We start from the raw sequence: 13,690 nt of genomic DNA, 5'->3' as shown, positions 1-13,690 counted from the left end.
TTTTTTTTTTAATTTGTAATAATATTTCACAATACTGTATTTTTGATCAAACAAATGCAGCCTTGGAAACGCCATGATTATGGGCCGAAATGCTCCAAAAAACCATTGTGGATCTGTAATTAAATGTACAGTCAAAGGCAGGTCTGAAATGAGAACGCCTGTTTCTGATGGGAGAATGAAGAGAAGTTTTTCAGCTCTCTTGGTGCAACAGATAAGACAGCTCCAGTAATCTGACTCGAAGACTGTGGATAAAGGCAGTTTGTCTCTTCGTGGGCCGTCTGTCAACACCTGCTTGGTAATTAGGCCTATTTATGAGACAGAGTTCGCTTCCCCTTCATGTTATTAAATAAGCAGCAGCCACGTCAGCCAGGTATCTCTCAACACGGGCGAAGGGCTGGCGACCTTCAGATCAAACACAGGCTCTATCTGTGGCCCCTGCGCTGGGACTTACACCGGAGGAGGGGGAGCGCCAGTCATTTTAGCGTGGGCTTCAAAGATCGAGGAGGGCCGGTCTGCATTCCTCTCCCCCCTGCGCTGTAGAATCGGTGGATCCAGAGATGGGCGGCCACACACCTCTGCCCAAACCACTGTCATTCATAAATAAGCCCAACTAAGATCCTGGGGCCAGCTGTTCAAAAAAGTTTAATCTGGATCAGAATGATCTGGATTTGGAAATCCCATGTTTTGCTATCCAGGATAAGGTAACCCACAATGTAAAAAATGCAACTGCACATTTTCCAGTTTACGAGTCTCAAATACTAAAGAATGCTATCATTTAAATTTTTTTGTTGTTGTTGTTTTATCATTATTGTTAGTTATTTGTTGTACTGTGATGTAAAGAGCTCATCTTTTTAACATTTGTTGAATGCATCGCTCTTGAGGTTTGTGTGTCTAGTTTTGAGGCCTAGAGTATGTTTAACAGCTTATATCTGGATATCTTAGTCTTAAGTTGTTTTACAATGTTGTTTACATATTAGACTAAGTTATCCATTAAGGTTTGTTATTCGTAAATAAACATAAAATTGATAATGTGGTGACTTTTTACACATTCTTTTTTTTTCTTCCAGGAAACAGAAAAAAATAATTACCTCAACGACAGTAATTGTTGTTTCGGTTTCTGTGACAAGAATTTTTCTATTAGCAAAATAAGACAATCAGCATTGCATGAACAAACAAATGTACATTGGCTCAACAAAGTATCTTTACTGAGCAGAACTAAAAAACTATTGTTGAGAGAACTCAAAAGTTTTACTGCATTAATTTGCCTTATTTATATTTTTTTTTAACGTTTTCTCAACTAGTTATTTTTTACAGTGCATCTTACTTTTGTGCCGGTTTTTCAAAGCAAAATTGGATTAGATCGCAATGATCCAGATACATACTTTTTCAGATTACCAAATCTGGATTACTAGCGCTTTACGGAGCCCCTAAAGGGACATGGTGATGGAAAAAAAAAAAGAGATGGGGAAAATAAAGCCAATGTTTTGAATTCTAGTCTTGTATTGCATTTACACAAATAACTACTTCTGACTGGTCCATCTCTGATGATTGTGCCAATGTAGTTTACAATCAATGATTTAAAAAAAAAAAAAACATTAAATTAAATATATTTTTGTTTGATATTGACAGCTGTTTGGGGATTTGGGGAAATATTACATGTTACAAATTGCATAAATTAAATAGCTAAAATGTGCTTTTTACTGTTTTGTCTTGCTTTTCAAAGAAAAAAAATCAACTACAAAACAACAATTTAAAAATATTTAACACTGAACATTTTTAACATTGAAGACCTCAATGCTTATTTTTGTTGACAACAGATTTATAAATGAGTTTCATTACGAATGTCGTACGTATCGCATTGTCACATGCCTTGTAAAAATTCATAAAAAATGTGACTGAGCAACTGACGACTGTATCAGCGCAGATTTTCCTCGCACTTTGGACTTTTAAACCCTGGTTAACAATGCGCGCGTGTATTAGTAAACATAATGTTCTGCCGTTTATTTACTAATTGTTTAAGACCATTTCGTGATTTCAATCATCATACAGTAAACCAGCAACAATCACCCCTTCCTCTTCTCATCGAAGACATGCGATGCAGTCCTAAACAGTCTCTCGCTGTCGGTGGTTGTAATGATTTTTGCGTCTTTCTCCGACAGTTTAAATGTTTCCACACTGCTGACGTGTGTGTTGCATTATAAAGAGTGCGCGCCTCTCACTCTGCGCTGGTTGCTATTTGATCGCGTCATATCATTGTTCGGTACAATTTATTCGGTCTTTTCACTTATTTCAATAATTTCGGTTGCTGAACATTCGGTGCATCCCTATTTTGAACAACTGGCCCCTGGGGATTGTGGGGAATGTGACTACTGCTGCCCTCACAGAGCAGGTGGATGCCATCTTTAAAGCACTGCTGTGACAAAGCATTATGGGAAACTGAAACGAGTCTGAGAAATAAAGAATTAAGGTTAATGCATGTGCTCTGAGCTGCAGAGCGCGAACGGTAGATGCAAGTTCAATTCTAATGTTATAATTTCTTGCCCACGTTTTACTCCCCTGCACATAAAATGTGAAAAAAGGCCAAAAAGAGATGCTGTCTAATCAGACTAAGTATACAAATACATTTACATATTTATGTGCTTAATAAAATACTCTGCAGTTGTTCTTTTTGTATACAGTAGTCAACATTTGAAGTGGATCAAAAAAGTTCATCAAAGTTGTCCTAAGACAAGAACGCATTTTGGTTTTAGGTTTTAGGACAACTTTGATGAAAGGTTTTGATGCACTTCAAATGTTGACTACTGTACTAAACTTGTATACTTAAAGTCTGCTAAACTGGAACAACTAGTTTTGTGCTTAATGCACTTTAATTGTGCTGAAGTCCAACTAAAGATGTACTGAAGTATATCTAATTGTGCTAAAGTGGAACTATTGCAAGTATACTTCAGGTGCACTTTAAATATCTTGCATTTAAAGACTGATATTATACAGTGATCATATAATCATTATTTATAGTGATACTAAAACACATTTTAGCATAATATTAAGAAATATAAAGAAATACTCCAAATAAAGTTTAATTATAATTTTTAATATCAGTAAGTCTTAAGTGATTAATCTTAATATGTCAATAAATATGTTAATGGATTTGAAGTATACTTAGTATGAAATAAATGTATTTTAAATCAATTATGGCATAGGTTGTTTTTTCTCTTTTTACTAGGGGAGACAAATCTATGGTTCAGAGTCACAATTCTGGATTGCTATTTTCTACTTGTCTCTAATTTAGGAAATTAAGTTAAGAGTACTTTTTATTCCCAAAACCATTTATTGGGACTGTTCTAAAGACAAAACGTAGGAAAAATATGTAAAAATAAAATTAAAAATAAATAAAGATCCTTGTAAAAACTCTTAGGCCTGGTTTCACAGACAGGGCTTAGACTAAACCAGGGATTAGGCCATAGTTCAATTAGGACATTTCAGTAATTTTTATAAACGTGACTTAGAAAAAAAACATTACTGGTGTCTCTCGAGACAAAACAAAGGCATTGATATATTTTAAGATCAATCAGTGCAAGTTTCTTTCAGTTGAAACAACTCAGACTTACATTTTAGTCTGGGACTAGGCTTATGCCTTGTCTGTGAAACCGGGGGTTGAAGTTAAGATAATCTACACCAGTGGTTCCCAAACTGGGGGGCGCGGCAAGGCTGAGGGATAATGCACAGTCAAGCAGTTTATGTTGCAAATAAACCTCTGCAGGGTGATAAAGACTACACTGCGTAAATTTCCCGCTTATCATTGCCTGATAAGTAAATAATTGAACGCAAAATATTAATTTGACATTTTAATTACTAGGGATGCACCGATTGTTCGGCAAACAAAATTATTCGGCCGAAAATAGCAAAAAAAGCTCTTTCGGTGTTCGCGAAAAGACAGAATAAATCCGAGAAAGACGCAAAAATCATTACAAGCACTGACAGCGAGAGACTGTTTAGTACTGCATCGCATGTCTTCGATGAGAAGAGGAAGGGTGGTTGTTGCTGGTTACTGTACGATGATTAAAATCGCGAAATGTCCTTAAACAATTAAATAAACGGCAGAATGTTATGTTTTCTAATACACGCAGGAATTGCATGTGTTCAAACAGCACTGCACGAGCTCGCGGCGGCAGGGTTCAAAGTCCAAAGCGTGAGGAAAATCTGCGCTGGAGAATCATTTGTCAACAAAAAGAAGCACTGAGATCTTCCTGCGGGTTTCTGCCTTAAATAAAATTTGAGAAAAAGCAAGAACTCCATCAACATTAATACATGTTATTATTGTAATTTTACTCTTGTTCTGTAAAATAAAATAAAAAAAGAAAATAATAATTACAACAGCTCGATTAAAACATTTATTGTAACATTTACACAGTGTTCAGACTAGAATCTATAATATTTTCTAATGTTTTAAAAGAAGTCTCTTCTGCTCAGCAAGGCTGCATTTATTGGTAAGGCAAAAATACATGCCTGATTCAAGAAGGGTGTTTAAAAAATGGCCAAAAAATATTATTTTACTAACTTATTAATTTTAAATTAAGTTGTGTTTTATTGGTATAATGTCTGCTAGAATGCTAAAAAATGTTCAGTGTTAAGTAAATATTTTTGAATTGTTGTTTTGTAAATGATTTTTTTACAAAACAGTAAAAAGCACATTTTGGCTATTTAATTTATGCAATGATGAAAAAATTGGCAAAATGGGGGAAAAAACGTGAAAAACCGTGTTCGGTATTCGGCCCAGTGTTTCATTTTGTTCAGCTTCGGCCAAGAATTTTCATTTCGGTGCATCCCTATTAATTACCTCAACATGACTCGCAGTGCCCGCTTTAGCGCTCCTTATCATTTGTAGCAGTTGTGGTTGTATCAATAACAGACCACTAGATGGCACGATTGAAGAATCAGAGTTGTATTGCAGGGAGCCATGTAGAAATATAAATGAACAATGCATGGTTCTGCTCTGAGCATGTAAGTTACAAGTTTGTGAAAGGACTTCCAGTGCCAGGTAAATGTAAAGCAGATTATGAATATACTTAAGATTCACAAATACCAAACAGCGTGTCTACACCAGACGCGAGCGGCGCGACGTGACCTGACAAAAGCAAATAGAACCCAGTGATGTTCTATCAGTGATGCAGCGCGACGCACACGACAAATCCATGACAGTAAACTGATGCCCCACTGTATTTCTGACGAACTCCAGCGCTCTGACAAAAAGGACAATTGGATTTGCAATGTTCACTCGCCCTCAGATTCACCAGTACAAAGGTGGGTAATGAAGCCGAACAAGTTGGCAAGTAGGCTAGTTAAGTAATACTATGTTAATCACAATATTTCAAATCATATATATATAATTTTGCAATCAAGATCATGTCTGAGAGGGAGCATGTATATTCATAAGAGAATCATGAAAAAATAGTTTCCTCAAAAATATGAAGCAGCACAACTGTTTTCAGCATTAAAATAATCAGAAATGTTACTGAGCAGCAAATCAGCATATTAGAATGATTTCTGAAGGATCATGTGACACTGAAGACTGGAGTAATGATGCTGAAAATACAGCTTTGATCACAGGAATACAGTATGTTAAAACATTCAAATAGATATTTTAAATTGACACATTTCACAATATTACAGTGTTTACTGTATTATTAATAAATAAATGCAGCCTTGGTGAACATAAGAGACTTTCTAAAAATAAAAAAAGAGAGGGGGGAGGAGGCCTGAAAATATTTTTCTCTACAAAAGGGGGGCCCGGCCGAAAAAGTTTGGGAACCACTGATCTACACCTTGGCCTAAATCCCCAAAGGTAAGATCTTTAATTAATTTCTTGGTCTGTATTATTAAATATTAAGTATTGCATCATAACGCTAGTTGCATATAAAATATATCACTTAAAGATGCACGATATTATCGGACCGATATCGGAATCGGCCGATACTGGCTTTAAAATGTACATATCGGTATCGGCACGATATGAAAAAATGCTCCGGGTGTGCTAGTGATTAGATCACGTCAGCAGTGTGGCTCATTCTTGAAGTTTTGTCTGAATGATGATTAGATTCACTGTTTTGGATCATTTCATTTGGAAATGAAAGTAAAATACACAAATAGCATTTAGACTGTGTTTATGATTAAATAAAGCAGTAATTGATGAAATAAAATCATGAGTATATTTTGATTTAAAGGTCAGAAGCTATAGCTTACATGAATAAAAAAAAATCACAAACATGACACTTTATATGACACTTAAATAATTTTATATATACTGATTTATTCATTATTGTGTAATGTTCAGTGTTTCCCACAGACTTGCACTTTATTTGTGGCAGCATATTAATGCTAATTCATTCTCTGCCAGCAGGAGGCGCTGTTGGAGTGGTAGAGATTGAGGTTTCCCCGGTAACCGCTGTACACAAAGCAGCGCTGCGCTCACAAACGCTGCTGTATCAGACATTACATTCAAGATGAAATGAAAATGACACCCAAAATTTTCTGAAGACAGTCGGTTTGCTTCAGAAATACAGTGATATATAAACACTCGCACCGGGTTTTGATTTTGAAACGTGCTGTGCTCATGTTTATTCAACGAAGTCAAAGCCTTTTGGAAAATCTATTTGTGGCGGTCAGATTTGATATCGTGGCGGGCCGCAATGTATGGGAAACACTGATGTTATATTTTTTTTATCAAATTATGAGCTCTAAAAGATTTTCTGAATTTTTACAACTCTTTTGCTTTAGGCCATCTACAAACGTTAAATCTTAAAATAAAATGTTAAGGTTACTACTTCATCTTTTTGAAAAACAATGCAGCAATTGATCGTTTATTTATAGTTATTTTCAAAGCTTCAATGTACTGTCATTATAAAAAAACTTCATTATTGTTTATTTAATTCTAACAAATAAGTTCTTGTTAAAAACTAACCAAAATTAAAAATAATTTGCTTATAATTTCCACACAGGAGAGACTTGGTGTTGTTTCCAAATAAAAGGAAATATATCGGTATCGGCCAAAAAGAGTTGAAAAATATCGGCATATCGGATATTGGCAAAAATCCAATATCGTGCATCCATAATATCACTATTACTAGGGATGTGTTTACGACAACTACGAATTTTCAATAGCATTCAGCACATATAAGAACACTAATAACCAGGGGCCATATATTCATAAGAAACTCTTAAGAAGAAAAAAAAAAAGTGTTACACTAGCCTTATAAGAGGAAAGTTGAGATGTTTAATTAATTAGGTCGTTTCAAGTATAAAGAATTACAAAATTATAACACTTACTACAACTATACATACACATACAAGTGCTTTTTCACTTATAGTGGACTCTAAGCACAACTGCTCCTGCATTTACTCTCAGTAGGTGCCACAACCTCCGGTGCAGCCCAGTGTATGGATGATGTGAGAAAATTAAGCATGAAACTAAATCTTAAAGGAATTAAAGGAAAAGAGTCACATTGTTTTAAATATAATATAATAAAATGTTACGTTTACTGTAGTTAAAAACATATATCACTTAACATTATGATCACGTAACAATGAGATTTTAGCAAAAACACAAATATATCTTAAGAAGATTTTTTTGTGAATCCACACACAGCATCCTCTCAGAATACAACAGCAACCACAAAGCAACGTAACCGATATTTTAAACCAATATATTTCTGGTGTAAAAATTTAAATGAATGTCAAAATTAAAAATAACAAGGGCTCTGACAAAAACTTTCTTTAAATGCTTTTAAATTATTTTATCGGCAAATCTGTTTTTAAAATGACCGATACCGATAACCATAAAAATGCTTAATATCGGCACCGATAATCGGTTGACCCCTAGTCTGAATGCAATTCAAATGTTATCATGATAAAACATCAATGAATCATAATTAAAAGAACATGAAGGGAGTAGATTCCTTCTTTTCTTTATTCTTATCTCGGCGGATTCCCTCTTCACTCTCTTTCTGTTACTTCACTGACATTTCCATCTCACCGAGCCCAACGCTCGTATAATCATTAGTCAGTGCTTCTCTCCCCAGTTTACACATGACCCCCCTTGTGCCAAAAAAGGCAAATTCTCCCGTGAATTAAACAAACGTGGCGAACGGACCTGCAGGTCTATTCTAAATAGGGCTGGGCAAAAAAAATAGATTTTTCGATTAATCGTTTTTTAAAATGACGTCGATTCAATATCGATTCTCAAAAGCCGCGAATCGATCTTTTCCGGGATTTATTTCAGCACACATTTAAAATAAGATCTGATTAACGTGAATCATTAGTCTTCTCCACTAGATGTCACCCTTATTTACCTTGCGCGATGTTACAACAGAAAGCTACCGTCATATCACATACACAGCAGCTGCAAGTTCTTCACGGCAACCCGTCAAAATAAACGTTTAGTTTAACGTTAAGAAACTGTCAGCTGTCTGTTGCAACTGTCAACGTTAGCAACTATATTACTATTTAGCAGTCTTAAGAAGAATCGAATCGGGACATCTGAATCGATACCCAGCCCTAATTCTAAAGCTCAGTTAAACAAACAGAGGAGGAAGTGCGGGGTACACACATGCCCTTTATTGTGCTGCCGTGAGTCGGTGAAGGAAAACGGTGGGAAGGGGGGTGTATCTGGACTGGAAAAACAGCTCTGTGGAAGATAGAGAGACACAAGTGCTTCCACACCCACTGTCACTCAGGCTGACGGAGGTGAACGACAGGCCGCATTGTTCCTGTCCATGGCGTGAATGCCACGCTGAGGCTGACAGAGATAAGAGCTGAATGCATAGCTGTTCTCAGTATGTATGTGAGGGTAGTGACGGTGGCCACTTTGTCATTGCACCCGGACTTAAGGGGCTTCAGAGCTGATTACCAAAGAGGCCTGCAGGTTACACACGCTTATCTGTGGACGTTATCACCTGCTTCCTTGCAATGATGTATTGAAGGATTCGGCTTTACTGGGCAGATGCAGACATGTGCACTCGCTTCTGCTTGACACACCGGTTAAACCATTTACTTCTTCTGGAAAGTTTGTGAATATTTCTCATTTAGAGTCATGAACGTGCATGCCAGGTTTCGACACACTGATGCGTTTTGGAAAGGCTGTACAGATTTTGCAACATTTGTCATACAAAAATGGGCTTCCATGCAACGTAGCAACACTGAAAAACAGCACACCAAAAAAATTATTGTAGCTCGTCAAACACTAAAATATAAAAATACATGAAAAACCCAAAAGGTTTACTTGAAATTGAAGACTCATCTTCTGAATCATCCAAGAACAAAAAAAAAACTTTTTTTGTTGTTTGATGGGCTTCCATGCAACGTAGCAACACTGAAAAACAGCACACCAAAAAAATTATTGTAGCTCGTCAAACACTAAAATATAAAAATACATGAAAAACCCAAAAGGTTTACTTGAAATTGAAGACTCATCTTCTGAATCATCCAAGAACGTTTTTGTTTTTTGGGTAACACTTTAGTAGAGGGACCAATTCTCACTTTTAACTAGTTGTTTATTAGCATGCCTATTATTACGTATTAAGTGTTTATTAGTACGTATAAAGCACATATTCTGCATGACCATATTCTACATCCCTAATCCTAACCAATACCTAAAATGAACAACTACCTTACTAACTATTAAAGTAATAAGCAGCAAATTAGAAGTTTATTGAGGCATAAGTCATAGTTAATGGTTTCTTAATAGCAAGAATTGGACCTTAAAATAAAGTGTGAAGCATTTTTTTTCTTTCTTTAATATAGTTGAGTTTCATGGTCAAACAAATCTGTCTAGAACAGCAGAGCTTTGCTGGAATCTAATGGGAAAAGTTTGGTACTGCACACAAACAAAATAATTTTTTGAGATATCAACCTCAAATTTGGAACACAACTTGTTTAGATTTATGGCTTCGATTTTCTAGCAATTTCTGGGTTCAACATGTTTTATAAAATATATATTTTATATTAAAAATTGCTCATAAATCATTTTCATAAACTTAGACCTCTATAACTTTTTTTTGGTTTAAATTTTTTTACAACATTTTACAATAATCTGCCACGGGTCTACTTTAAAATGAGACCAAACTTAAGTTTGTACTCCCAAGCTTCAAATTTTTATGACAGTTTTTGGACATTTTTGTCCTTATGAACCTGCTAACGTTATGTGCAACATTTGTAATTGACTCACAAGAGTTAACATCCACAGCACGCACAAATACAGAGTCTGACCACCTTGTGACACTAATCAGACATTAATAAAGATCCCGTATTAGTGTAGATTCAGTATGAACTCTCCAGTCCAGACAAACCGTGCTGACAGCTTCGTTACATGCTGCTCTCACTGCACACATGAGCGCAGAAACACGAGCAAACAAAGCACGAAGAACCCCACATTAGCCCAGACACAACAGCATTTAACAATACGCGACTATTTTAAATGGAATCGTCAGCAAAGCTAAAACAAACATTGCGCAATCCGCTCGCTATAGGAATGTAAACACGGTACCTGTTTGAACTGCGGAATCCCGCGTGCGACGGATGAAATCAAAACATGCGACGGTGAAACTGATAAGCCCCGCAGCGGAGGAGAGCTGTCTGCAGCACTGCCTGAATTTTCCTATCTTTCTTTCTTTCTTAAAAAATACATTTAAAAATTGGGAAAAAATAACATCGAGTAAACAATTACTAATTACTCTTTAAAAATTGACCATGGTAACCATAGTTTACAAAAAACAAATGCCCATTATCAATTGTTTATTGACTATAAACACAAAAAAGCTATTTTACATTTATTTAAATAAAATAATTATTTACATTACAGTGGTGGCTGATACTGAGTAAGCAATTGCTTATTAAATTCATAAATCAATATGGGGTGTTTTTTAAGAGAAGTTTTTCGATTTTTTTTTAACAATTAACAATTTCCTATTCATGAACTAACTTTTTTTTTCTGTTACTTATTCTACTACATTTTATTTTATTTTATTTTATTTTATTTTATTATAGCTGAATCATCCAAGGAAAATTGTGGCTATTGATTGATCACAATAAATTCATATGGAATCTCTTCAAATATTTAGTAATTTGTAATGTATTTGTATAGCTGTTTTTCAAGAGAGTGACGAGTGGTACTGATGAATTATTTAGTTGAATCTAATATTTTTATTATTATGCTTCCATGTAAATGCACTACATCTGATACTATTAGTGTACCACGGTACTGTCTAAAAATGATACCATGTCTGGAACCCAGGAAGAAGGAATCAAGCGCAATGTGAAAAGTCCCCCTGCTGGGTAGAGCAGCGACTCAGTAAACAGCTCAGTCCTTTTTTGTTTCCCTCCTCTATTTCATCCTTTCTCTAATTGAGAAAACGGGAGGGGGAAAGTCCAGTCTAATCCACTGAGCACATAGCGGCCTTTCATACCTGCACGGGGTGAGAGAGAGAGACCTTTATTTGTACGTTTGTATCATGGAGAAGAGGTTTCAGGCTCAGCTGGGTCTGTGCAAAAAGATTAGATGTAACAAGAGCACTTTAAACCTCTTTAGAGGCCCTGGATTAGCTCAACTGAGGGTTACTCCATCTCTCTTAAATGAGACAATACGATTCACAAGGACACAGGTGCTGCCCAGAATGTTGAAGGAATGTGAGACCATCTACAGATGAGGAAATTTAAAGCATTAATACATTTTTTCAAGGTAGTTCGGAAAAGCCATCATGGTGAGAGTCTCAAACAGTGTGGGAACAAACCTTCTAATAACCTATTACTCTTTCTATTTCTGCAGTATGTATACTGTCATCAAATCACAATGCAATGCACCTCCACTTTTCAGTTTGACAAATGAACTGTAGTAAGAAAATTAAACTGTATTGAAAAATTAATTATACAGAAATGGTTAAAATTGTAGATATATTAAAACACATACAACTAAAATAAATTCACAAATAAATACAAAAATGGTAAACAACCATATTTATTGACTGATGTAGAGTATTATTGTTTGAAAAGTTTATTTTTGCTTGTGATCTGTATTTACAATGCTCTAATTGTTACTAAAGATTATATCACAAGATTTAGATCAAACAAACAACGGACGGACGGACGGACGGACGGACAGACAGACAGACAGATAGATAGATAGATAGATAGATAGATAGATAGATAGATAGATAGATAGATAGATAGATAGATAGATAGATAGATAGATAGATAGATAGATAGATAGATAGATAGATAGATAGATAGATAGATAGATAGATAGATAGATAGATAGATAGATAGATAGATAGATAGATAGATAGATAGATAGATAGATAGATAGATAGATAGATAGATAGATAGATAGATAGATAGATAGATAGATAGATAGATAGATAGATAGATAGATAGATAGATAGATAGATAGATAGATAGATAGATAGATAGATAGATAGATAGATAGATAGATAGATAGATAGATAGATAGATAGATAGATAGATAGATAGATAGATAGATAGATAGATAGATAGATAGATAGATAGATAGATAGATAGATAGATAGATAGATAGATAGATAGATAGATAGATAGATAGATAGATAGATAGATAGATAGATAGATAGATAGATAGATAGATAGATAGATAGATAGATAGATAGATAGATAGATAGATAGATAGATAGATAGATAGATAGATAGATAGATAGATAGATAGATAGATAGATAGATAGATAGATAGATAGATAGATAGATAGATAGATAGATAGATAGATAGATAGATAGATAGATAGATAGATAGATAGATAGATAGATAGATAGATAGATAGATAGATAGATAGATAGATAGATAGATAGATAGATAGATAGATAGATAGATAGATAGATAGATAGATAGATAGATAGATAGATAGATAGATAGATAGATAGATAGATAGATAGATAGATAGATAGATAGATAGATAGATAGATAGATAGATAGATAGATAGATAGATAGATAGATAGATAGATAGATAGATAGATAGATAGATAGATAGATAGATAGATAGATAGACAGATAGATAGATAGATAGATACATAGATAGATAGATAGATAGATACTCTTTTAGATATGAATAGTTTTTAACCAGAAATGAAATAGCATACTGTAACTCATTAGTATACAGTGTATAGTAAGCTGTGTTCAGTGAATAGTACGCTAGTATTCTATTCTGTCAGTCAGTCATAAGATGCAATTAATGTAAATGGCAGGCAGCAGGGCCACTGACCCTGTAGAGGGGGCCATTAGATGCACATCTTCTGCTCGGGCCAGTCAGATGCCATGCCCCACGTAACCATGAATTATTGGTGCCATCTCAGATTACCCACAATACACTACAATGCCAGTGAGGGAGCGCTGCGGTCTCCCTGGGCTTGAGGAGGGGGGCCAACATTGTCCATCTTGACGGTGGAGGAGGAAAAGAAATCTCTTGGCTCTCTCTCACACAAGGCCATGTAGGTCAGTTTACAGCTCATCACTAAATTAGATAAGCTTTTAGTCAAACAAGCCTCTCTTTTAGACTGGTCAGGCATGAACTTGATATTACTGATCATTAAAAAAAATACTACAGTAAATACTGCACACATCTAATGGAAATAATTTAACTGTACTATTCTACATTTAACACTTGTGCATGTATTTAC

The 13,690-nt window shown here is 35.1% G+C and overlaps 1 protein-coding gene across 1 annotated transcript in view; it reads right to left on the bottom strand.

Moving 5' to 3' along the window:
• LOC107708243 (guanine nucleotide-binding protein subunit beta-like protein 1) overlaps nucleotides 1-10,582 on the bottom strand; it is a 42,218-nt gene extending 31,636 nt beyond the window's left edge. Inside the window, exon 1 of the mRNA XM_016512421.1 lies at nucleotides 10,538-10,582. The gene's annotated coding sequence lies outside the window, so the exon portion shown is untranslated. The remainder of the gene's footprint in view (nucleotides 1-10,537) is intronic.
• Nucleotides 10,583-13,690: the final 3,108 nt, after the last annotated feature.

Source organism: Sinocyclocheilus rhinocerous, unplaced genomic scaffold (genome assembly GCF_001515625.1).
Source record: "Sinocyclocheilus rhinocerous isolate Xijiao unplaced genomic scaffold, SAMN03320098_v1.1 scaffold1436, whole genome shotgun sequence".
NCBI classification, from domain to species: Eukaryota; Metazoa; Chordata; class Actinopteri; order Cypriniformes; family Cyprinidae; genus Sinocyclocheilus; species Sinocyclocheilus rhinocerous.
The sequence above is the reverse complement of the archived record's forward strand: the minus strand, read 5'-3'. Positions and strand labels throughout refer to the sequence as shown.